Below are 25,758 nucleotides of genomic sequence, written 5' to 3' on the forward strand. Positions count from 1 at the left end.
GTGGATGGTTGTGGTTTGCTGTTCATTTCCCAGATCTATAGGAAATGGTCATGATCTCCTTATGAGAAAGGCTTGAGCAGAGGTAGATACTGTCAAGATGGAATTATTTAGAAAGAAACAATACTTTCTCCTTGGTTTGCACTCGAGCAACAAGGACAGTGAAGTGCCCAGAATATTTTGCACTGCATTTCTAGCATAACCTAAATTTTTCTTCTGCAACATGGGCATATTAGCCACCCACATTGCAATTATCTGGGACTACAGGTACAGGAGTTTACTTGCTGTAGATTTTCTCAGATTCTGTAAATAGAGAAAGAGAATATTTCTTGAAAGAATGAGACAAGACTCAGATCGCTGTGAATCTCCTCTCAGTAATTTTGATGACTGCACATTTTGTACTATGTGAAAGGATATCAGCAGGGAAATAGTGAAAGTTGTACAAAACCTACACAAAGTTAAAAGTTATTTCTACAGAAAATATTGGAAGTACTATCGATGACTACTCTCAAAATAGTAGTATGGCTGGGATTTTTTCTCTTGAGTATTCTATGCCATGCCCTAGGCTTGCCTGTAGCTTTAGGTTCTTGCAGTGGAGCCCGCAAAGGTTTTCTGTCATTGAACAATGGTCAGAGTCTATGACATGAGAAATATTAAGAAAACAAACAAACAAACAAACAAAACAAAACCACAACAACAAAAAAGACATCTGCCTGAAACTTCCAGCATTTAGGGTAGGAAAAGCAACTAATCCAAGACAGAATCAAAATGGTTTATAAGAACATCCAAATTAGGAATGCAGAACTTCACTTTCAAGAACAACAGCAAAGTGACAAAGATGTCCTTTACCTGCATCTTTGCTAGTGTTAAGCACCAGCCCACAGCTGAAGTGCAGGCCATATCATTGATATATCCTTGTCAGATGCCATCGAAGATATTGGATCCTACAGAAAAAAATGAGAAACTATTATACAATAACTGTATTATTATACAGTACAAAAGGACGTGTTAGGGTTGCCAGTAAGGTAAAGATTAAAACAGAGAGTAAACCATGAACATAACCGTTCACATGTTTTCTGCCTTTATTTAAACACAGTGTGGTTTAAGTTTTTAAGGGGCATCTTTCAGATTCATCTTCTAAGGGTGAAAATGGCTAATATATGTATAGTCTAATCATATTACTATTTCAAGTTACTTTAATTGCAGCACTTCTAAAAGTTCAGGAAGCAGAATTTCATTCCATCTGGTGATCACTTATTTACTTACATTAGTCATACAGACAGAAAACACTGACTTAAAAAAAAAAAAAAAAGGGTACTACTGAAAACTTGATCAAACATATCAGAGAAATTAATGTTACTAAATGTGTCCATATGGAGCTTGAAAATCTCAACACAATTCAAGAACGTAATGTAGAAAACAAACAAGGAACTACAAATGCTGTGATTCCCCCATGAAACTTAATTTTCCTATTACTTGAACTAGCTGATATATCAGAAGTAGACAAATATAAAAAAAATAGCTATTGAAGCTGTTTACATTTTATTTTATTTTTTTCAATTCTTGTATTGTATATACTTACTGAGATTGCAACAGTTTTCTTTTAATTGGCTGTGAATCTCTGAGACAGGTTAAATACTTGTGGGGACCTATTATGTTAATTTAAGGATAAAAAAAAAAGTGTTCCCACTTGGTCATATCAGGTCCTTTAGTAAACTATTTTCAGGCTTGAACAGGTGCATGACTGACCTGAGAAAGAGGTACGTTAAACATTTTAGAAGTCATTTCCAAGTCATTAGTCCTATTCTTCTGACGTCTCTAAAATGCCCTAAAGCAACCTACATATCATTACTCTCTAACAGACGACTTTTAGAATTCTATTCTCCATCCATAACAAGTCTACAGATGGACCTCTATGTAGTGTAGCATGACCATCCTTGTCTGCTGTCTCAGACGTGGAAGCCATTTTGTATTCTTAATAACTTAGTTGCTCACTAATATATCAAAATCCATTGTGATTTATGCTGGCACGGAGTATCTGATTACATCCCAAACAGTGGTTTTGCTGTATCGTTATGCACATTTAGACTACACAAAACAACCGGTTGCAATTCTGTGCTTTCAGAACTGCAGTGGTATGCGAGTGGGCACATGTGCACAGCAGATCACTAGTTACTGCAGCAAAGGCAGTCTCTGCTTCTGCTACATATTTTCACAAGTGATAGGGTTTTTTTTTTGGTTTTTTTTTTTTTTTTTTTTTTTTTGAGGTTGTCATATGGTATAACACTTTTACTAGTTGACTCCTCCTACTTTTCTTCAAACCACATCCTGATTTTTGGCTTCAGAAACCAAACATATGCACAGCTTGCAGAACAACACATGATATTGTTTCTGTATAACATCATACCAGCTGGGATATAAATTCTTACAGACAATTTTATGCGAATGAAAAATACCTACATTAAGACATTTTCCATAGCTATGCAATACATACCACAGTTGAGCATATGGTCTAGAGTCAGAGATCCTCCCTTATAACTATAACAAAAGCCCCAAGTCAGGCCTCAGATCTTCAGACAGTGTAATTTTTTAATAGATCATTCTAATTTCTTTCTGTACTTTTTGTACTTTTTTTATTGTGTTTTGGATTTCTGGAATCTAACAGCAGCTATTTTGCTGCATTGTTGAAGACCCTTAATCTTTCTGATTTATCCAGTGTAAAGCACCATAAAGCTGTTCTTGAACTAAAAAGCAACAAATATTTGGTGAAATTCTAACTCATATCACAATTTGAAGATATACAAGTAACAAGAACTTTCAGTTTGTGGGAAATATATTTCAACATTTACTTTCACTATTAGAAAACTGTTCTATATCTAATATGCCAGTTTCCCCCTCCCTTTTTTTTAAATTATTTTTTTATTATTATTTTTTTGTGGGTGGGGTGTTTAATTTATTCTCCTTTCATTATAAATAAGATAAATATTACTCACATGACCTACAAATTTTAACCAAGTCACTCCCAATCCTCCTTTTTGATAATCAGTTAATTACAGTTAATAAATTTCTCCTGCTCTCAAGTTATGCAACTTTTTAATTCCTCCTACCATTTCTGTTAAAATGTGGACAGCAGAACTATGGGAAATATTCCAACAGTTGCATCAGGATTCAAAGATTACATTAGCTCTGTTCATGCAATTTCACAGTAGGTACTCATGTTGAATTGCTTGTACACTATGGCCCATAAATACTTGCAGAGTTGATGCACTTTGAGGCAATATATCATTTTTTGTGGGGTTGGGTGGGGTGTGAAACTCTTTTGTATTGAAGCATAAGCTTGTATTCATCTCTTCTAAAATGCTCTTTATTTTATTATTATTTTTAAAAATAATATTATTTTTTTAATGGGCCTAACTTGTCAAGAGATCTCTTCCTCCTTGAGATCATTATTATGTACTTCTCACCTGCCTTTCATCCTTAACATGGTAATTTCTATATGTACCTCCAGATCACTGCTGAGAATACTGAGCAGCACTGGGCCTAAGGCTGATCTGTGATGAATACCATTAAAAAGAGTCAGTAACAATTTTCATTGTAAGGTATATTTTGATCACCTGTTGGCCAACTCAATGAATTGAAATTACTAACATCAATGCAACGTAGTAGATTCTTTTTCTTAATAAAAATATCATAAAAGAAGCTTTCATTGTGCTTTTATCAATTAAACCATCAGAAGATGCATATCCCAAAGATAGATATGAAAATTAGTTGACCACATAGAAAAAAACTCTTAAGAATTACTGTTCTTCAATTTGCTCTGCACATGTAACTTCATTTCACCTTTGTGAAACAGTTCATATAACATGAATATATTCATATTTCAGAACCAGAGAGATTCTGATTTTTCTGACATATATCTTGAAAATATGAAGGGGCTTTTGAATTTATTGACATTTTCTTTAAGAAGCTTAAAAAACAGGTTGGACCCTGATATATGCACTGTCTGCAGTTGCTTTTAACATGTTTTACTAGCACTTTGTCAGATGGGTCTCCATAATTTTCCACAAAAAGTTTATTCATAAAGTAAGAAAATGATTCTTAACTAACTCTTAATCTGTGCTTTGTCAGACATGCATTGTATTCATTTCTGTCTGTAAGAGGTAATATTGCATCTGTTATGCTGACAGATAAATGTACATCCACAGTCCTCTCAAAACTTTATGAACATCATGACTCCTCTCCTACCCTTACCCTGGTGTGCCTGTATGGTGCCTGAATTTCTGAAAGTAAAGGGGAATAAGCTGATGACTTTTGAGAAGACTCAATTTAAAATGCCCCCCCCCCTCCCCTTTTTTTGGGACCAATCCCATGTCCACAATAAAGTTCTGGTGAAGTTTGTTAAAAATATTTTTTTAAATAATAAAAATTATTCTTTAAAATGATAATCTAAATCTTTTGAATTTATTGGATATTTCTGTCTTTGTGTAGGCTGAATAACACAGCTAACAGCACAGTAATAATTACATGTCATTCTCTTTATCCTCTTTGTGCACTGCCAATCGGCAGAGGTGTCTCCTTTCACACATCATTTGCTATGTCCTATGGTAATATCACATATTTTGGGGAATAACTCTTGAATGTAGTCATTAATCTCCATTTTGGGATGTATAGTTTCAGATTCTGGACTGAATTCTGAAATTATTCTACATGCTAAAGTCAAAGGGCTGGTAAGACACTGCTCAGTTCCCATGAGAAAGAGAGTACAGGTCATTTAAAACCACAGAACTGTATGTTTTCCCTATCTTACAACTGAGTTGCACTGACCACAGACCAAGCTGAGAAGAAGGTTACCCTATTTGTCTAAAGTCAAAGACATGTAGGATCAGGGCAATAACTGAAAATTTGGGGTTTAGGGATTATTCTGGACAATCTTCCCCCTTGGAGTAGTGAAAGCAAGTTATTCTGACTGTCTTATTCTGGTCAAGGAAGCTAGAACAAAGAAGGACTGTTAACTCCTACTGAGGCAAAGCAGCCACAAGTCAACAGCAATTCAGATCCAACTTCAACACAGAGACAGCTTGTGAAATTGAAAAACAGGAACAAGACAAAAAGTACTATACGTGTCTGTGAAATCTTATCAGCCCTGGCAGAGATATTTATTGCTCACTGATGACTGAGAATTTCGTCTTGCCCAGAGACTAGTTGTGAGTTAGTAATGGAGTAAAAATGTGGGCTGAACAGAGAATGACAGTCTATTGCTGATTGCTCTGATGTCACGCTTTGGGAACAGCAGCCAGAAATGTGCAACTCATTCTGCCTGTAGAATCAAAGGCACCTAATTACAATCTCATTTTGTTAAAATACAGCACTAATGACTTGCTTGTGCAGTAGCTGGATACCATATCAACTGCCATATAAACTAATTTTTTCCATTTTAACAATCCTAGTTACACTATCTGACAGCCTGTGCATAAACATTTGCCAGTTGTTGCTGTGTATCATTGGAGAGGAGAGATGCAGCAGTTTCCACTAGGCAGTAAAAGCAAGAGGAGTCACTGGAAGATAAGCTTTGTAACTAACTGAGACTAAGATGTCCTACCTCTCTTTTGAACTTCTTTGACTCATTCATAAATACTGGTCTTTTAAAAATCAGACTACTCTTCCTCAGGTCAGATTATTCTGTGGCACATCAACAGAGGTTAAGACCTATTCTTTTTTATCCTCTCAGTTAATTTTTATTATGTCTCTATATTTATTTAGTTAGTTATTTTTATTGGTACTGTTTGTACCTTTGAATTCCTTTCCTGCCTTGGGCTGCTTCCACGTGTTTGGTAGAACTTAAGCATCATCTTATAAAATTTTATTAATAAATACATATATACATACTTTCAGAACTCTCACTACTTACAAAATCTTATTTTAGGTTAAGGGTTATTTCTATTACCTTTCAAGCATCCTTCTGAGAGCAAATATATTGTTAAATATCAAGGGTACCTTGCTTTGTTCCCTATGTGTGACTTTCCATCAACAAATACCGAAATAAGCATGTGCATGGGGGACACACATTGGCATTTGGATTATCTGATGACATTCCATGAAATTCTCTTCAGAAAATTCTGTATATTTAATCTGTTCATTACAGAAAAGTCCATGCTATTGTGTATTTATCTGAAAGGAATTTTCTGAAAGTAGTGAAATAAGTTTAAGTTTATAAGCACCTGTGTTGTGGCACACAGCAAGGACAGAGTTTATACCAAGCTACATTTTTCATATGACATTAGATGGCTCCAGAGTTTGATATGTTTGATTTTCTCCTACATGCCTGATGCAATCTATTACATGTGTAATTCTATTTTTGAGTATGTTCTTTCTCCAAATGTGAGCAGCAATAATTCTTTCATTGGCTGGTACTTTGACAGTAGCCATCCTTCTAAATTTATATAATGGGCATTTTCTCCAAGTGCTGAGCACTTGTCTCCCCAGACCTCTGCAAGTTGTTTTCAATAGCTTTTCATGTGAAGGTGTGTTACTAGAACCTGTTGTGTCAAAAATCAGATAGGGTCTTTAAAAAAGATGTGTGTATCAAGCTAGTCACACTGAGTCCACCAAGAGAATGATGTGTATAATTATTATTTTTAAGAAGCATGGAGGGCAGCCAGAAGAGTTGAAGCAGGAACCCTTCCAAGTATATATCCTGAAGAAGCAGAAGGGGTAGTAATAAAACTAAACTTCCCCCTGTAATGAGAAAGATTGCTGGAAGGGTGAACTCATTAGTTAGGTGCTGAGGGCCAAGTCACTCTCCTTCTCATTTCTTCCAGGCTATGACTCTGTTTTAACAGCATCCCAGATCAGAACACTACTTGGGAATATTAGTGAGCTGAAAAAGAAACCAGTAAAACAGTTACAGTCCCAATTTCACTATGAAAATCAGGACCATGATCTTTTAACTGCTCCAGTAAAAAGTTGTGTCACTTGTAATTTCTGCTTCTTGGAGGTGCCCAATGTATTCAAAAAGCCCTCCACAAGTCCATACAGTTACAGTGTATTACAAAATCAGCAAGATTCTCCGAGCTCTATTTCTATGAGTTTCCTGGGAAGAGATATAGTCAAGAAGTGAGACTATGCTCCAGTTCTGACTTGGGTACAGGTTTACTTGTGCCAGTCAGCACTCATTCTCAAGCTGCTTACCAGTTATTTACAGTCAACATACTGCATACCATTCCTGTCTCCTCCTACCCTTCATTTTGTGGACTGTAGGGAGAGCAAGGTAACAGATGGGTACGCTAATCCCAAAGGTGATTCTGTGGCTGACTGGTCCCTAGTAGAGGGATTCTCTATGCTCTGACCTGCATAGCAGTACAACTGAACAAGGACAAACCAGAGCTGACAGCTGTTCTGATTCCTCTCACCAGCACAAATTAAACCAAGAATATGGAGAACCCATATGACTTCATCCTTCAGACCACAAGTGAAGCTGATTCAGCAAGTGGTGAGGAAAACTACATATATTTATAGTGAATGAGCAATTATTTTCTTTTTCATGAAATGTTTGTAGCTAATCAACTCAAATAGCTGCCTATCTAATAAATACAAGCTGCATACAACACTGCCAAAAAAGTGCACTTGAATGGTACGTTTGGCAGTGCTGAGCAACTCTCAAAGCATATTAGATGCTCACTGTTTGAGTCAAAAGGCTAAAATCTGAGTAAGATTAAAAAATACATTTTGATCTTTTTTTTTTTTTTTTTCCCATACTATATATTGCTTTTATTCATTCTTATGTTTAGTTCCACTGATCTCAGTAGAGATAATGGAAGGAACAGAACCCAAAGCTAGCACTTAAGTATTTATTTTCACATGTGCAAATTATTTTCCTAAGCTTTTTTTTTTTTTTTTTTTCCCCTCCTTTCTTTATATCTTTCTTTATTTCTTTTTCTAAATGTCTTTATGTGTTCAGTGCTTATGAAACAGAATGGAACAGAACTAAAAAATGATAATGTCTGTTTAACTTCCTCTGACAATGGAAAGGGATCCTCTCACATTTCATTAGGGATGCTGAAGGAATTCAGTTTAAAACCATACTTGTAAGTAGCAGTGGTATTTATACACTGAAGTTAAATTCTAAATACAGCCTCTGGATATTTTTGTGTTGTTAATTGTATAAATGAGTGTCCATCTGATACACATCACTAAGGTCAGACTACAGTATCAATATGCATTTCTTACATGACTCAAAAATGAAAACATATATATATATATATATATATATATATATATATAATGTGTAGAAAATACACTATGATTAGGGAGATTATGATTTCAAAAGAGATTTTAAGGAGAGTATTGTTTTAAAACTACTTTTTCTCCTATGTGATATTACCTATTTCCTGCCTTTGAATCATATTCTTTCCTGGTATCATAGACTTGTACTCTGAATACTTTCTTTTTATTTAGTTCATAGTACTCCATCCTTTGCTTCTTTCAGGAACCTTACAGAGTTGCAGGTAACCAGGAACAAAGGTTCAGAGACCAAAATTGGCAACAGTAAATTCTATTGACATTAACTCCTCATAATTTTCAGCACACAGATTTATCCACGTAACTCCCATTAAAATTAATGGGAATCATGTGACTCAGTCCTCTGCATATTGAACTTTTTCCTCCATGTACTAAATAGTCTATATCTAGTTTCTGAGTCCAAAAACAAAATGAAGCAGTACTGGCAATATATCATTTAAATGTCACATACATTTAATTAATTACAGAACTTTGAAGAAACATCAATAAAAGCAACTTTTGCATCAAAAGTCAAAAGTCTCAGAAAAAGCTTAGTTAATATTACAAATTTCAGTACAATTTTCATCATAATGATACAACAGGCTCCTGTATTTGCAATTTATCCTCTAACTATAAAATTTTGTCTTTAAACAGCCACAAGGTATGCAATAAATGAAAGATTTTTCGGAACAATGGTTTAAGCTTTGTCTTACTTTTTAATCATTTAACCTTATTTTAAATGACAGCCTGTTAATAGGCCATTAATATAAACATTATTTTAAAATGAGATTTCAATGAAAGGTTAGACTTGAATAAGTTACAGTAAGAACGGGCAGAAACTGATGACTTCCAATGAAATAATGCTATAAAAATGTCTATGATGTTAAGCCCAAGCAATTTGAAAACAAAGGCTATAATTTACCTTTCAATTACATATATACACATATATATCTATATCCACGTCAGTATTTAGTAGTCTACCGACTTAATAGAGAGCTTTGTAAGCATGAGGATGTGTAAATAATGTAGTGGAATAAATGGAAGTCCTTGAGTGTTCAAATGTCAAATGGAGACATTCAAGAAGGTCCAAATACAGCTTGAATTTGTATCACAGAATCACAGAATCACAGAATTGTAGGGGTTGGAAGGGACCTCTAGAGATCATCAAGTCCAACCCCCCTGCCAAAGCAGGCTCCCTACGCCATGTTGTACAGTTATGCATCCAGGCGGGTCTTGAATATCTCCAGAGAAGGAGATATTCACCACCTCCCTGGGCAGCCTGTTCCAGTGCTCCGTCACCCTCACTGTAAAGAAGTTCTTCCACACATTTGTGTGGAACTTCCTTGTAGAATATTTTGATTTCTTCCTTCTTTTCCCCTTTCCTTCTTCCTTTTCTCCTCCACCTTCTGCATTTGCACACTACTCAGTGCTCACTCCTGTGAAATTGTGGGTTTTCTCATGTGTCACTGATAGCTGGGAAAATTCTTTAGTTGAATTGTCATCAGGAAAACTGTCTTCACGTTTATTCTGAACAAGCAAGGAATTCATTTATTATTTTTTCTACAAAGTAAACTGAAAAAGGTAATTGATTCTCTTCTGGTTCACAGTACTGATGTCCTTACTTTTGCTCATACAATGTCACTAAATGTAAAGATTTTGTTCTGGATCTCAATCCATAGCTCTGCAAAGCTGCATACTGTTCTCACAAAAGCTGCAGTAATTGGTGCTTATAGGCCATAACTGCCTGGTGAAATAATATTTTTCTATGTTACTCTAAGAATTCAAGTTCCTCAGAAGTCCTTACAGATATTAATTACACAACTGAAGTTTTCTTGTGCAGCAAAGATAGATTAATAGGTAACCACTTCAGTCCCATGGAAATAATTTTCTTTAGATTTGATGTGAGTGGCATAGGAGAAAGGACAGCAGCATCATATCTACCTTACTAGCTCATAAGAACAATATACTATGTACTATCACAGGAATTGAAAGTTTCATTATTCAACAGAAACTTCAGAGAAAAGTTCCATACATAAACATGTAATTTATGTTAAACAAAAATTGTGTCCTGAAAATAAAATCTATTTCACAATTATTATCTGATTTCTTAAGATCTTTTTTCTCCCTCTGATTTAACAGACAACAACATCAAGTATAGAGAATTTAGAAAATCAAAATAGTTTGCTTAAATTTTACTCAAGAAAGACTTCTTATCAGTTCAGCATTAGATTCTTATTTTTCCATTGTTTTAACATATCGAGTATAGGATACCATGATTTTCTGCTGTCATCTCATAACATAACATCTCATATTAAATGTACCATTGGCTATTCCAACCTTTGTTTTGTCATTACCATTAGCAGTACATATGTGGTGTTTTTTTTCAGTGTTGCCAAGAAGCAGTTGGTGCAGCAAATATTTTCACATTTTTGACTCGACAAGCACAACGGAAATACTTTTTCATTATTGGTATTATTGTTTTCACTGATTACTGAGCAAGTTATCTGCTTTGAGATGTAAATGGACAATGAACTCATTTGGTTTTGCTATTCTATAAATTACCTGAAAAATGGGAGAAACTTTGAGTGGTTAATTTGTTAGATACCCTTGCTTTTGATATGTTTTTCTTTTTCTCCTATTAATTCCCAGATACTGCAATATAGATTGTTGTTTCCAAAGATCAGAAAAGATGGTAATACAAGATATTAACACTGAAAACAGAAATAAACATTTTACTCATCATCTTGAAATAATTAATTACTATAATCACAACAAAGTCAAGCACAATGTTTTATTCACATGCCATATAAGACAGTTCTGAGGTATGTAAGAGCATGCTTTCAATTTTTTTGCAAAACACATACGGATTTTTTTTACATCATCAGGCATTTCTGAAAACTTTCAGTGTTTAATTGTCTTGCTCTTCATGATCATAAAAACAAAATTAATACATAGATAAAAAGGAAAATATAATCAGGGCTTTGAATCTAGTATTTCGGCATTAGCCCTGAATGTATGCTAATTATGCCCCTAAGTAACACCTCAGGATCAGAGAGGCAAAGTGGGGGAAAGAATGAGAAGAAAAACAACTACTCCGCTTTAAAAAATTAAAATTGTTCATTCAATTATAAAATCCTTAATAAAAGTCCATACTTGAGTTCAAGTTGCCCACGGGAAGGTCTAATTCATGCTGGCCATTAATGAAGGATTTATATGACTATGAAGGAAAAACTGACAAACTGCCCTAGCAACCTTAGGAATGCCTGCTAACATTTTTAAGTAATAACAAGCCGGATACAAAAAATGCATCCTAAATTCTTCTTTTATAAAGTCACAATTCATAGAATATTTATAGATTTTAAAGCAATTTCAGATACTATAATTTTAACTACTTTGCACTCGTGTTTTTAAATGCTTTTATTTTTATTTTTATTTTAGTTTTTTCTTTTGCAGGTGACAAGTCTGCTGTTTGATCAAATGAGGACCAACATTTGGCAATAAGCTAGCCGCTGTAATATTTTGCTCAATGCATTTATGGATATCATTTATATCGAAACCAAACTTTTTAAATTTAGAGCTCAGTACTAATACCTCAATTACAGATATTTTCCTATAAATCTAATCTTAAAACAGAATTGCTTTTATGGAAAAACATTTCCAGTCTTGATAGAAGATATTTGACAAAGTCATGTAGGATGAACTGATGTGGAGTACTGTATTGATATTTTCTTAATTATCATTAAAGATTAAATATGACTGTAGAGTTTATTACACGGTGCCATACACAGTTTAGAGAACTTGCTGTGAAACAATGAAAATTAACACAATCATCAACTTTTCCAGTAGTGCTATAACTTTATCAACACTATTCTTTACAACATTCATGTAAAGCATGTTCATTGGATTTCATCTGGAGACATTTACACAAAAAATATTAAAAACAATCCAAAGATGCACTTACAAATAATAGTAAAAGAACCCTTGTCAACTGTGACCTTTAGTTTCTATCTTGAAAAACTATAAAGTCAGAGTAAATCTAAACTTTCTAGACATAATTAGTAATATTTCCACTGCTTTTAAAAATCATTTCATTTTTGCCAATTATAGCACAAGGTGTGAATGAACTGAAACTGCTAATATAGAACAGAGTCATCTCCTTTATTACAAGTAAATGTATTGTCTTCTACTTTTTCTTTTCTTTTCTTTTCTTTTTTTTTTTTTTTTTCCTTTTTCTTAGATTTTGGGAATTCTTGAATTTCTTTTTCATGATTTAAACATCCTGTTAACCAACTTACTAGAACTGATTTTTCTGCTCTTTCTGACTTCTTCTGTCCTCTTAATCAATTCACATTTCTCAACAATATCTCTGAGTGTTTGATTTTACACTTCAGAAGTTTCCTTCCTTTTCTTTCTTTTCCTCTTTTTTCTGTTCTCTTCCCCCCCCCCCCCCCCCCCCCCCCCACCTTTTCCCTAGATTTTTTTTTTCTTTAGTTTTTTAGCTCTGTTTCATGTCCATCTTTTTGGAGCAAGTCTTCTGCACAAATTTGTATGGACTGTCTTTTAACACTGCCTGCACCCAGCATTGCTGTGTTTATTCCAATTTGATTTACATGAACCAGTACTCAGAGAGATATTGCATTCTTCCTGCTGTTGTTAAGAATAGGAGCCCTAATATCTTCTGGAAAAGCTGTAACCACTGTTCTTGTTGCAACATAGATGCTGCTTCTTTTACTTGGTCTTGACGTATTCAGTAGTAGCTACAATTCAAAGGGGTCTCTGCAAGTTTATGTTCTGAAATATATAAAACCTCCATCATATTAGTTTTGTTATTTTGCAAGCTTTCTTATTCCCAGACCACCAAGTACTTGAAAAAGACAATACTGCATGATTCTTCTAGCAGTCACAATGTTGTTCTTAAAACGTGGTGCTTGAGATGGTTGACATAGCCCTACAACTTCTGCAGGCTCCCAGTAATATTCCTCATGAAAACATAATATTAATTTGGCCCTTGTTAAAAGTTAAAATTAAAATGTAGGAATGGATGCTCACATTTATATACAACTTACAGTATTTTTGACTGCGTTCCCTAAGAGTGAAGTATCAGATCAAAGAAGAGAAAAATATATATGCTTACTTTTTACAGTGGATTATTGACAGGACTATAGACAAATGACACTATACACTGGCAAGATTCAAATAAAATACTGTTTCTTCCATAATTTGCCATAGCAGACCGAAAATTCTAAGTCTTAATTGCTTACCATACATAATTTCCCTCCTTCCCCTAGTCTAAAAAGTATACAATGTAATAGTAGAAGACAGCAGAGGTGACACAGAATGAAATCATTCAATTATTGGAGAAATATAGTTCTCTAAAAAAAAAAAAAAAAAAAAAAAAAGTTAATATAAACCATGAAGAGAAAAATCCAAATTAATTTTTCCAAGATAGAACTGAATTTGGATTTCAGGACTAAGAATGTATACCTTAAGCAGGAAAGCAAGGAAAGCATACTTTACTAGGAATTCTATACTGTATTTGTTCTTCAAGTAGATCTCTAAACTTTTTACATAGATTCTTTGAAATCATTGTACTGCTTACTTTTCTGAGTGTATTTCTTATAAACCTAATTTTAAAATTATTTATATACAGAAGTTCTATCTTTAGCACAATCATTGTGGATTTAAAGAAAATGTGTGATGTTAACTGTGTCTTTACATATACTGTACTTCAGATATTCTCATCTAGCACTGACAAACAAAAAATGTTCAGCTGGACTTTTTCAGAATCCCTTTTAGAGCAGAGCTTTTTAATTTCCATTATTCCTTTATGCTGGATTGAAATGTAGTTCTGCTTTTTCATTTATTTTCCCTTTTGTTGGCTTACTTGTCTTTCCACACCCTTCCTATTCCTACAGCACAAAGAATGTTCTTAATAGTATTGAAAAACCCTGAATTCCATTAGTTTGAATACTTCATTTTTGGCATAACATGAGGCATGGCCTTCTCTGTGTCCCAGGAGCAAGAATTCTGCAGTGTTTCCAAACCCAGATCTTTTCTGTTGCAATGAAATCTTCTCTTCATCCAAGATATCAAACTGTCAGGCTGTTGCTTTTGAAAGCTTGAATTGAGGAAATACATCTGATTTAAATAAATTAGGTTGTTTGAACATGCCTAAAGCAATAGTAGAAATATGTCACTGTTTTCCTGCCTCTTAATGTGAGTCCAGCTCAGTTCATTGGGCAGTCTCCTTAAGATTCCTCTTCTTCATTCATTCATGTGCAGTTAGAAATACAGAAAACTATTGTAGGATATTGTTCTCATTATAGTCTAGATAGGGAAGTCTTTCTGTGGTTGCAGTTCACCTTGAAATTTATATTGTTTATATATATATTCATCCTCTTTGGTATTCACTTACCAAAATATCAGGGAAACATTTTATATAATCTCGGATTTGATTTCTTCAATACTCTAACAAATTTTATTTGAAAGCACTTTTATTTAAGCTATAAGGTTTTATTAAAAATTACATATTTTACTTTTACTACTGTCCTCACAACATCTACATAAATAAATGCAGCTAAATATTGAGAATGTGCTTACTGAAGTGTTTGTCCATTGGCTGAAAACAGTTGTATGTTTCAGGATATTAACTGAACATGACTGTCAGCATCAACTGTTCTCACTGAAATAGGGTTTAAAAAAAATTAACTGAATCCTCTCAGTAGAGCATGATGTGACTGGCAATGGATTGAAGCCATGAAATGTCTAAGATTCAGTTTAGAGGGAGGTGTAACAGCAAACATTTCTGGCAATATATTTAAAAGATTTTGGGCAGAAGGAAAGGAAGAAATCCCTGAACACTGCAGACAAATTTAACTTGTAATTTCTTTGTAAACTTCTTTAGATTGATGTCAAATGTAGATAGCATCTCATCAGTTTTATTGCAGAGCATTATAATCCTTATATTTAAAAGCATTCTGCATTTTTTTTCCCCACAGTTCTAGTATATTTAATTAGCATTTATTGTTCTCTTTCTTAAATAGCCCTACTCATTTTATATATTTACAAATACCATCTCTATTAGCTTAGCTTTCATTTTTCTAAGCTAAAGAAGTTAAGGAGTTTTTTTGTGTATTTGCAGTATTTCTGGTTCAAATGCAACTGTCTTGCAACAAAACAGTATGCACTAATCCAGAGGCAATCTTGCCAAGACTCTGTGAAAGTAGTACTCTTTACAGGAACTGGAAGACATCCCAGCATATTGTAGAATTGCACTTTCCTTTGTCATGGTATCTTCACACTAGAAGTGATGATGATCATGTGACTGTCTGATTAAACCCAATTTTTTCTCCTCCTGTACTATTTCTAACTGATGAGCTCCCAGCTTATAGCAGAAATTCTTGTTATTAGTCCCTGAGTGCATGACCTTACACTTTGTACTATTAAATTTGATCTAGCTTCTATTGCTACAGTCGTCAAGGTCATCTAATTCTTTCTGTGTGATATTCCCGTTTACTTCTATATAGACAACTCATCCAAAGTTTTTGTCATCAATGAATTTTATTAACACACTTCTAATATTTATTTTAAAGCAATTAATGAGGATATCAAATAATAGCAGTCCCAAAACCAGTCCTTGAAGAACTCCATCAGTGATTTTCCAAACTTATAAACTTGCTTCCAACTGAAGTCTTGTTTGTATTTTGTTTAAACTATCTCTTGAGGGTTACAATTCTTGCACTGATTACTTGTTTTAACTGGTAGTTCCCCGCATGGAACTGCCTGAAGTTAGGTTTAGACTGGATCAATTTCATTGCAGAAAAATAATTATCAGCAAGATACAGAAGTGTGACCTAAGGAAGACAGTTTAGTCAAGCCAGGCCTGCACATCACCCAAATTGTTTGGACTGTCAGCTAGGAGAAGACAAAAGCTCACTGATTATAAAGCATTAAATCTATTAAGAAATATTCAACAAAAGCTTGAAAATCAGCGAGAAGAAATAACCTCAAAATACTGATTTGCAAATAACAAAACCCTTACACGTGGCAAATGAGGAGTAAGGTATATCTCAACATATGCATATTCCTGTATCTAAACAATGCTGCTTTATATTCACTCTGCATAACATCATTATTTAAGGAATAATGCAACGGTCCATTATCAATTGGTTATTCAGTTAATGAATGAAGTGCCTGAGGTGAAGGCCACTGCTTTACTTACCGACCATGAGGTTATACTAAGAAACAAGCATTCATCTTGATCACAGTGCCAATTCAGCATCTACTAAATTGACAGATCTATCTGAGAATAAGTTTCTATCACAAAGAAAGTGTCATCTCCTGTCAACTCACAAGTGTACTACATTCTTTACCTAGATTTAACAATTGAGACTCTTCTACTGCACAGTGTAGCTGCTCCCTTGCTATAAAGCATCAAAATGTATTCATATTATCAGCAGTTATTTTTGCAGCATTTTATTTCAGAAATAAACTTGTCTCAGTGATGTCTTCCATTTTCAAATATTAAGCCCCTTCACTAATTGCTATTTTTTATATCTCAGTAACTTTTCAGGTTCATTTTCATAATTGAGTTCACTTTACTGGCTTGGCTAAGACCATAGATCCAACAGCAGTAGTTGCTCCACCCAAGTGGTGTGGCAGTGAATGATATCCGAGGAAGGTTAGATCCCGGGTCTGAAGGAGGTAGAAATTAAGTCTAGTTTATTGTCCATTCCTGTTTCACCAGACTAAAACCAGTTGTGAACAACCCCTTCTTTAAACCTGGGTAACCCAGACAATTACAAACTCCATGTCTGCTGAAGAAAGATCTGTCACAGATTTGAAAAACTCATAGGAGAGAACTACACTAAGGAGCTTGGCTTCCTGGTGTACTTGTGATGTCAGAATGGCTAGGAGAGGACCTGAATGCAAAAGAGTGGCCTACAAAATCTTTTATGTTTTCAAAGATATATTTTTTAATAAAAAATAAATAAATTCATGATGAAGTGGTCTTGTGTTTCCATTACACTGGTCAGTAAGACCAGAGTTGGATGAAGCTCTGCATATATCATCAACAAGTAATACAAAGGTTAGGAATTTTCTGTTAGTGCACACGAAACACCGCAGTTCAGAGGGTTGGATGGGGGGATCTTACCAATGCTTATAAATAACTGAGAAGAGGATGTTTAGGGGATGCAGAAATGCTGTTTTCAGTGGTGCTCCATGCCAAAAGAAAAGGCAATGGGCACAAAGTAAAACACAAAAATTTATGTCTGAACATCAGCAAGCACTTTTTTACGGGTAAAATACTTTATGGGTTTATAGGGCACTAGAATGTGTTGCTTAGGTCTCCACACTTTCAGACATTTTAAAAAAATCTGTATATGGTCCTGGGCAACCTGCTGTATGTGTCCCTGCTTGAGCAGGATTTTTGGATAAGATGACTAACAAAGGTCACTTGAAGCCATAAACATTTTGTACTCTTGTGATCCTTTGATTCTGCAATACCTCTTGAACAAAGAAAACCAGGAGACAAGAGATCTAGATCTGTACTGGAGCCTAAAGAACAAATGAAAATTATTAGGTTCCACCTTAATGCAATTATCTTGGAATATGAAATGAATCAGCGCCTGCAATTAAGAAGTATACAATCCTGAATACACTGAATGGAATATTTTGTTACAGAGATTCCACAATGATGAAATGATAATTTTATTTACATTTCAGTTTATGCCATAGATTTTTCTTTAGGTCTGCTTTTCTTTTCTTTTCTTTTCTTTCTTTCTTTCTTTCTTTCTTTCTTTCTTTCTTTCTTTCTTTCTTTCTTTCTTTCTTTCTTTCTTTCTTTCTTTCTTTCTTTCTTTCTTTCTTTCTTTCTTTCTTTCTTTCTTTCTTTCTTTCTTTCTTTCTTTCTTTCTTTCTTTCTTTCTTTCTTTCTTTCTTTCTTTCTTTCTTTCTTTCTTTCTTTCTTTCTTTCTTTCTTTCTTCCTTCTTCTTCCTTTTCTTTCTTCTTCCTTTCTTCCTTCTTCCTTCCTTCCTTCCTTCCTTCCTTCCTTCCTTCCTTCCTTCCTTCCTTCCTTCCTTCCTTCCTTCCTTCCTTCCTTCCTTCCTTCCTTCCTTCCTTCCTTCCTTCCTTCCTTCCTTCCTTCCTTCCTTCCTTCCTTCCTTCCTTCCTTCCTTCCTTCCTTCCTTCCTTCCTTCCTTCCTTCCTTCCTTCCTTCCTTCCTTCCTTCCTTCCTTCCTTCCTTCCTTCCTTCCTTCCTTCCTTCCTTCCTTCCTTCCTTCCTTCCTTCCTTCCTTCCTTCCTTCCTTCCTTCCTTCCTTCCTTCCTTCCTTCCTTCCTTCCTTTCTTCCTTCCTTTCTTCCTTCCTTTCTTCCTTCCTTTCTTCCTTCCTTTCTTCCTTTCTTTCTTCCTTTTCTTCCTCCTTTTCTTCCTCCCTTTCTTCCTCCCTTTCTTCCTCCCTTTCTTCCTCCCTTTCTTCCTCCCTTTCTTCCTCCCTTTCTTCCTCCCTTTCTTCCTCCCTTTCTTCCTCCCTTTCTTCCTCCCTTTCTTCCTCCCTTTCTTCCTCCCTTTCTTTCTTTCTTTCTTTCTTTCTTTCTTTCTTTCTTTCTTTCTTTCTTTCTTTCTTTCTTTCTTTCTTTCTTTCTTTCTTTCTTTCTTTCTTTCTTTTCTTTTCTTTTCTTTTCTTTTCTTTTCTTTTCTTTTCTTTTCTTTTCTTTTCTTTTCTTTTCTTTTCTTTTCTTTTCTTTTCTTTTCTTTTCTTTCTTTTCTTTCTTTCTTTCTTTTCTTTCCGGGATGTAATTTTATAAAATATTAGAAGGGATCAATTCAATATTTATATGCTATAGGCTAAAATAAATGTAAATTTAAACTTGAATAGCTGACAGCACTACATGAAATCTTGTGTGGAATTAGGACAACTTTGTGTTACTTAATTCATTGAAAGTTGTCTCTATCTCTGATAATTTCTGAAGGAATATTATTAGATTTGATCAACTTCTGCATCAATACTATACTCTGTATTTGATCCATTGTAAGGAAGAAATATCTTTCTTGTTGTTCACAATATTTTTTGATAATCCCAAGTCCATAGTTGATTATTTCTGTTCTCTTCTGTTATCTCTTCTTAGGAAAAACACATATCATATACTGATGCTATTACCTTTCCTGCTTCTACTAATTTACTATGGGCTTAAAGCTTATTTGTATCTGGCAGAATAGCTTTACTCTTTTGCCTAATCCTTCAATCCAGCAGCTCCACAATACATCAGTAGTTGCCTCAGTTGTAAAGCAGTGCATGTCCCTAACCCATCAACTGAAAGCCTTTCTACAGTATGTGAAGTATAACTACAATATTTGTTCAAATTGAAATTTAGATGATTCTCTCTTCAGATGCATCATGACATTTTATATTTCTGTGATTTGGAGTTAATGTTTTTCCAATCTCAGACAGAAAGAGAGTTCTGATTATCTATGGAGGATGATCCACAATTCTTTTTTCATTCATCCTGGAATAGCAAATGAGTATGTTTACTCTGTCATCTGAAAAGATGATACCCTTAAACCACGCTATTGAGCCTGTCACAGTCCTGTTAGAGGGAGATGACCCACTTACTGACCAAAAAGAAAAAAAAAAAAAAAAGGCTAAACCATACAAAGCTACTCAGAGATTTTATTTAAACAAAACTAGCCCTGCTCTGAACTACTTGCTCAGGATTGAGGACTGAGGAATGATACCTTAAATGTTTACCTATTAAATGCTACAACTAAGAACATATCATATTTTTTCATCATGTTCCCACATTCATTCTAATGTACCTTCTCCAGAATATGATTTTCAGTAACTTTTCCAAAACTTTAAAAAACTTTTATGAAAATGCAGATGATTTCAGACAAAAGCAGCACAAGGCTAGATCTTAGACATAATAAATGGCACTTGGGAGATTCCCTGTGGAATTAATTGGACAACTCTTTTTCATAGACACTAACACCAAGAGAGGTAATTATATTGTGCTGTTGACTTTTCATTAAGGGTCTTTACATTTTGCCCAGTTGTTTTGCATTGAGCTCAATATCTTCTGCTTAGGTACAGTGTATCTTCCTGAAAAACAATCTATTTTGAATATTAAAAGACATTAATATTTGAATATTAAAAGACAAGGAACTGATTATATCATTTTATATCTTATTCCAGTTGTTATCCACTTACACGGCTTAGTTCAGCTTCCTATCATTAGATTTTATTCTCTTTCTTTACCTGATTAATGAGCATTGTGGTACTCTGTATTTCCATTCTGAGAGTACGCACACCTTCACAGTCATCTTTCAGTGAAGACTTTTCAGTGCACAACACAAAATAATCTCTTAAAAATTTCTCACTATCGATATTTTTTTGAACATTTTTTTTTCCCCCGTGGTTCTTTATTATAACATCTCCAGATTTATACAAACAAACAAACAAAAACAAAACAAACAAAAAACCCCACAAAAACAAACCACAGAATACAAAACAACAATATCGCACATAAACAATCTGAAACCGATAAACCAAAAATCCCCAGACCATCTCGTTAATCTGGGAACAATAGAAAAGGACAAAGTATTTTCTTATATGCCTGTAATGGTCAACTAAAAATACCAAAATTCCAAATTCTGCTCCTCACTTCCTGATTTATAGCATTTCAGATGCTGTTTTTCAGAACTGTGCCTGTTTACACCTCTACTATGATATGTGGATCTTCCCCAGTCAATGCAGTGTTGATCTGCATATCGTTTTTCTATTCACAGTTTTTACTTTTGGCCAAGTTGCAACATGTTTTTATTTGCTTGTTTGTTTTACCAGCAATTCAGAGCACAACATATGGATGGTTCTGTTGTTCTCAATAACTTCTAATGATCCTCTAGTCTTTATAGCATCCAGAAATTTTCTAAGAATGATTTAGATTTGTGTTTGGTGAAAATGTTGAGAAACACTGAGTCTAATGCTGATCCCTGAGGAGCCTCCTAAGATCACTTCTATTTGGTGATGATTTACCACAGACGAAACCTTTTTTGAGATCATTCACTGAACTAATTCTATATTCATTTACATTGAGGTCTGTCAAAATCAGTGATCTGAAAAAATAACTTTAAAAGTATCCTGGTTAGAGTGACAGAAATTCTAAGCATTCACTGTGACATAATGAACTATAAGTAGTTGCCCTACTTGTAGAATAATGCACACCCCTCAAGTGTCAACTGAAAACATTCATAAAGTATACCAAGTACTCAAACAACATTTATTCAAATAGAAATATCATAGAATCATAGAAAATTACAAGTTGGAAGGGACTGATAAAGATCATTGAGTCCAGCTCCTATTCAGATGGAGTTGTTTCATATCTATAAAGATATCGCATAAATTTCTTTATTATGCAACAAATATAGAAAGAATTTGGATGAAAAAAGAAAACAACAACACAACAATCTCTCAAACTTTTATTTGTCACTGTAGATCTCATCTATTTATGATGTAGCAGTAAAGGGGGACTAGCCATCTTTTCCTTCCATTTCAAATCACACATGTATGGATACTAGACATGAAGAACATCATTTTAGGATATTATGTTCAGAGTTTCAAACATAATGGAGTTGACTAATTTAGACATACTATGAAACTTAGAATTATCTGCAAGTATGGAAGCTTCAGACCTTAATTTGTTCAGTTGCTAGTCATTACAATGAAACAAATTGATGAAAACAGCATAGTAGTTCTTGAGGAATGTAAATATACAAAGATTTCCAAATATTACAAAAAACCTAAAAAGCTGAGCATTTAAGGTTGGCTTTGCCAGCTCATAAGGACCATCTTATATCCTGCAACAAATGCAAGGAATCCAATTTCTGTTGAAGAATTTTCTCTTAGAAGGTCAAAATTGGTTACCAGCTGTATCATCTACTAAGATAAAGGCAGTGAAAAGCAGAGACAAAAACAAAGAGAAAGTGAGGTGAAATATAATATAACATTAAAATCCCACAGTCTGTAGAAAAAGAAACAAAACCTCCAAAACAGTCTACTGCCAATCATTTTTGAAAAACAACAAAATATCATTTATGGTCTAACTGCTGTGATCCTTAGTGACTGCTCATATACTTCAAAATATGAGTATGTTATAAGAACATACATATTTTGATTAGAGATTACTCCCTGACAGAGCTGAAAATAAAAATAAATTAGGATTTACTCTTCTAAAGATTATACTGACAACTGAAATAGTACAATAGCTTCCATATTGGGCTATGCCAAAAGGATATCCTTATCAGAAACCTTAAAGATCATGTCAGACTGATAGAAAGACATCCAAGAGAACCAATATAGTTATTCCTGCAGCCTAAACTTGCTTAAAGATAGCATGGATGTGCTCATGCAGACCGGATACTGTATGCCCCAGTCAGGCCCTCTTCTAACTTTATTCCAGTTACTTAAGAATGCCAATTTGTCTTTTAGAACTAGTGCAAAGAATGGTAAATCCTTTAAAAATTCACACAACTTTGCTTTTATCAGATTAAGGTAGCTTAGCAACTAGAGTAGTATTTTATCTGTTTTCACTGGGATTTGGTTCCCTTTATAGCACCCTTGAACTGACCCTGATAGGCGGTGTTTCTATCTTTTATCAGCCCTGAGTCTTTTGAATCACCAGGTCATTGAGTTATGAGACACTGCCATCTTCACATGTATACCTACACTAGCTTATCCTTACCATCCAATTTGGGTCTATATTAAAGAGCCAGAAAAGGCACATCTAGGTCCCATCTTCTGTACTATGACATTAATCCCATAGGAGATTCATGGTAAAAAATCTGATAATGTTAGCTTTATTTTCAGCACGAATTTATGATAACTAAGTAAAATTTATAGCCCACATGCTGACATGGCATCTTTTTTTTTCCCTTTGAGATCTTCAAAATACATAAGTATTCTCCAACATTTCTTATTCAATAGTAGGGCTCCCTCCATAAAGGACTCATCATAGAAGAGAGTGGCTTTTTTGCCCTTTGTGGCATACTCCTTCAGTGCTGTAGCTATGGTTCTAAATAAAAGGCAGCGTGCTTCCAATTTTTTTTCTTTCTGTTTTTTTTGTTTTTGTTTTTGTTTTTTTTTTCCCTCTCAGGGCTCACTGGCTGAAATAGAAACCCAAGTCCGTGTGGTGATCATATTTGTTACCTTAGGGACTAATTTTCTTTTACCTCCTTTCCTGTATTCCAAAGCTTCATTGCCATCATCCTCTTGCTCCCTATGCACTAACAAAAAGATTTTAATGTATTCATTATGCAAAATCTTGTCTTTTGTGACCTTTGCCAAGAGTGCCCCCAAAGGACCGGCCAGGCTTAATAAGCTCACAAATAAACTACGATGTCAGCCAAGGGCACTACTGGCCAATTGAGCTTGCACCATTGCCTTCTCCCCCAAGCTCCCACTTCACACCTGAGATACCCCGAGGTGGGATTGCAGGGGTGTTGTCTGCCCTGGAAAACTGTTAATCCTTTCCGGCAGCTCCCAGCTAGGCAAACAATCCCCTTTGTGAAGGCTGGAACAATCACACAGGCAATATTGCCTTTTGTCTCTCCTGAGATAGACTCTGCCTTCCTTTAAGTTCCTCTTTTTCCCTTTTTCAGCCACACTGTTTAATGCTTTCATTCTTCTTATTTCATCTATGTTATATCCTGTAAAAGCTTTGTCATGGGCAAGCCAGCTGGGTCATTGGAGGAAAGGCACTCTCTCATCTGATCCCTGTGTTAGTCCTTTTTCCTCCTGTCCAGAGTTATTGTCTAGGTTCTGCAGGGAAAGCATCCACTCTCCTATTCAGTTGTTGATGCTGTGGCAGATTACAGTGGTTTCTGTCTGCTAAGCAGTCAGCCGAAGAAAGGAGTAAGAGAGGCAGAGCAGCCTCTTCATTTCATATATAAAAGCTGCAGTTCAAGCATATAATATCAGAGAATAGCCTAGCTGCTGAAATTCTGAATTTATTGTGGAAGAATATGAACTTTCAAAACTCTAAAAGAGATTGGGTTTATAAAAGATAGATATTACAAATGTTAATGCAAATTATTAGTAAATCTGACCCCCAGTGTGTGACTATGACACACATTTAAAATTTATTATGGAACACATTCAGGGGAATAGCTTTAGGGAATTCATTGCTCATCTTTCTCTTTCTTCCTCCATCTCACACACTAGCAGTTTCCAGACAGCTTCTCTGAATTCTTCAGAAATACTGCCACTCTGACCTCTGTACCATAGATCCATTGACTTACTTCATTTGACTGTCTGGAGTGACAGCTAAGGTACTAGTACAACATGTTCTCACAACTTCCTTGGCAGTGTATGCATCTTTCCAGCTCATTTCTATATTATGATGCAGAATATCAAGGCACAGAGTATTTAAATAAAATCTTTTTGAGCTTCTGACGTTTTAATACATATAGTCCAAAGAAAAATCATGAGCAAATGATGGGCTTTTGTAAGCAGCAGAATTTGTGTTACAACACCTCCCTGTTTTTGAGAGCATGCCAAATGGAGAAGACTTGCAATATCATGAAAAGTTTTGGGTATCCAAGTGTCATTAGATACAATTACACATCAATATATTATATTTTCCTATTCTTATTTATTTATTTATTTAAGCTAAAATTTTTAATCTTTTTTTTCTTCCCCACACTTAATTATCTCACTTTCAAGGTTAAAGAAAAGAACACCCTGCAATCATAACATTACTCTTTTTTATTTTATTTATTTTTTTTCCAAGAAATCTTCTATGGAACTTAAGGCCAGGTTTTCATATATGCAGAAAATTTAGACAATACTGTAGGTGATCATCACTGTAAAAACCCAGTTCTTGAGATTAAAACCCCCTTGGTAATGATTTTATGTAACTTCTCGATGCCATAATGACAGTACAGTGCCTTCAACGTTTTAAAGAAAAACAAGTAAGCAAAAAAACAAACAAAGAAAATGCACAAAACTCATGTCATACCCAGAAAACTTCTCCTCATTTTACCAGGTTCCATTTGCAAATGTAGAAAACAATATATCTGTTAATCTGACAGGATACAGCAATATCAGGATAACACATTTGCCATATGTGGAGCTGGACTGTAGCCATTTGTTCTTTTAACATGTACTTCAGACACTCAGACTGCATACAGTAGGTTCTAATTATCTGTCCAGAAGCTCAGGAAGAAAAAAATAAAGTACCTTTTCTGGCATCTCTCTCTCAGGATAAGAAAAAGCCTCCAAATACTGTAATAAAAATGAAAGCAAGGGAGCTAAGAAGACTATAATATTCATCAAAATCTGGGGAGAGAATAAAAAAGAAAAGGAAAAACAAAAGGCATATGTCAATAAATATGAGAAACACCCACCCTGTATTACTGAGGCTACTAACTGCTAACAATGAGCCTCTGGCAGGCAGTGAGGTGTGCAGACAAAAGGCCCTTGAGAAGTT

The 25,758-nt window shown here is 34.7% G+C and overlaps 1 long non-coding RNA gene across 3 annotated transcripts in view; it reads left to right on the plus strand.

Moving 5' to 3' along the window:
* LOC107310324 (uncharacterized) overlaps positions 1-25,758 on the plus strand; it is a 73,225-nt gene that overhangs the window by 28,608 nt on the left and 18,859 nt on the right. Inside the window, exons 2-3 of one of the 3 annotated variants that reach the window (XR_001553557.3) lie at positions 7,410-7,486; positions 11,728-12,042. This is a non-coding gene — a long non-coding RNA (uncharacterized LOC107310324). Of the gene's footprint in view, positions 1-7,409; positions 7,487-10,923; positions 11,097-11,727; positions 12,043-25,758 lie in introns of those variants that run through there. The other 2 variants (XR_014942513.1, XR_004306254.2) reach the window with 2 other exon arrangements.

This window comes from Coturnix japonica, chromosome 2 (genome assembly GCF_054131305.1).
Source record: "Coturnix japonica strain WE chromosome 2, WE-NBRP24, whole genome shotgun sequence".
Taxonomy (NCBI): domain Eukaryota; kingdom Metazoa; phylum Chordata; class Aves; order Galliformes; family Phasianidae; genus Coturnix; species Coturnix japonica.